This window comes from Physeter macrocephalus, chromosome 13, assembly GCF_002837175.3.
Source record: "Physeter macrocephalus isolate SW-GA chromosome 13, ASM283717v5, whole genome shotgun sequence".
Taxonomy (NCBI): Eukaryota; Metazoa; Chordata; class Mammalia; order Artiodactyla; family Physeteridae; genus Physeter; species Physeter macrocephalus.
Genome location: NC_041226.1, coordinates 84031822 through 84033236, shown reverse-complemented (window position 1 = coordinate 84033236; position 1415 = coordinate 84031822). Strand labels below are relative to the sequence as shown.

The following is a 1415-nucleotide window of genomic DNA, read 5'->3' as shown; positions in this document are numbered from 1 at the left end:
GTGTCCCCTGCATTGGCAGGCGGATTCTTAACCACTGAGCCACCAGGGAAGCCCCTTAATCAACTTTTATATGAAAATTCTGAATTTAATAGCAGACTCCTTGAAGTGGAAACCAGGGCTCAGGTTCTCATGCGAAGTGGCTCCTGGTCAGTGTGTCACACTCTGCCAGGTGTGGCCGGGTGCTTTCCGAGGCTTGGGACTCAGGACCCAGCCATCTGTCCCAAACCCCCAAGGCCCCAGGGAGGGGAGACCTGCCCAGGGGCTCACGTGGCAGAGCCGGGGTGCTGGATGCCCGGCCCAGGTGTGGTCACCGCGGGTCCCTCGGGCCGTGCAGGGAGAGCCTGGGGAGTCCCACAGACCCAGCGGGATGCAGTGTCATCTCCTCCAAAGTGAAGCCAGCAACAGGCCTGACTGCCTACCCCCTGCGCCTCGCCAGGTACCCCAGGGTGAAGCAGCGTCCGCGGAGGACAGAGAAATGGGCCTGAGGTCATCTTCGCCCGAGCTTCCCAGAGCTGGGCCGGGAGAGGCCTCCAGACGTTTGCTGACACACAGCATAACCTGCGTCTGGCAGGGCGTCCCTGGAACATCATGCACGGGGCCCGGCCTCCTGGTGTCGCCCTTTATTAGCTGGTGACTCTTAGCAAGTTCATTGAGGCCTCGGGTTCCCCGCTGGAGAGGGGGGCTCATCACCCCCACCTCTGTAAGTGGGTGAAAGGGTCGTGACGCTGTGCGTGAAGCTCCTGGCCCTGGGGGCTCCCAGAGGTGGCGACCTGCAGAGTCCTCCTCATCACGGCCAACGATGTCACCTGCCTGGTCCTTCTCCAGGGGCCTGCTCGGTAGTCGGGTGACAAGATTTTGAAAGATGAAGTTTCAGGCTGGTAACCCAAGGCCCTGAGAGCGCTGGGCCCCTGGTGCCGGGGGCTCTGGTCTGTCGGGCCTGGAGGGTCGTGGCGGGGAACAAAGCAGAGGTGTTAGGAGAGAACCAGGAAGGCAGGCAGGCCGCGGGCGCAGGGGAGGCTGGAAGCGGGGAAGGCAGGGCTGGATTAGAGGGAGCTCCTGCACCACCCCCACCCCCCCGCATCTTCCCTGGATCCGCGGCTCCTCCCAGCCCCCCGTCGCCCAGGTGATGGGAGCTGACGTCACCCTGCCCTGAGAGGCCGGCGGCTGGAACCCAGGCGCAGACCGTCGGTGCCGTGTGGAAGCAGCAAGGGCTGACCCACGGGGTCCCCGCACCTCGAAACGTCAGCTCAGGGGCCGGCCCGCCAGGGCAAGCACAGAGCCGGGCCGGGCCTTGGTGCCCCCTGCCTGCAGGCGGGGGCTTCCGTCTGGTTTTGGCCCTTCCCAGGGGCGGGATGGGGGGCTGAGAGCGGCACCCCCAAACCCGGTCCTGACCTGAAACAGAACCACAGAAGAGA

The 1415-nt window shown here is 64.7% G+C and overlaps 1 protein-coding gene across 1 annotated transcript in view; it reads left to right on the top strand.

The window, feature by feature from the left end:
* Nucleotides 1–1415, top strand: part of VAV2 (vav guanine nucleotide exchange factor 2) — a 203318-nt gene that overhangs the window by 171273 nt on the left and 30630 nt on the right. The gene's annotated exons all lie outside the window — the stretch shown is intronic.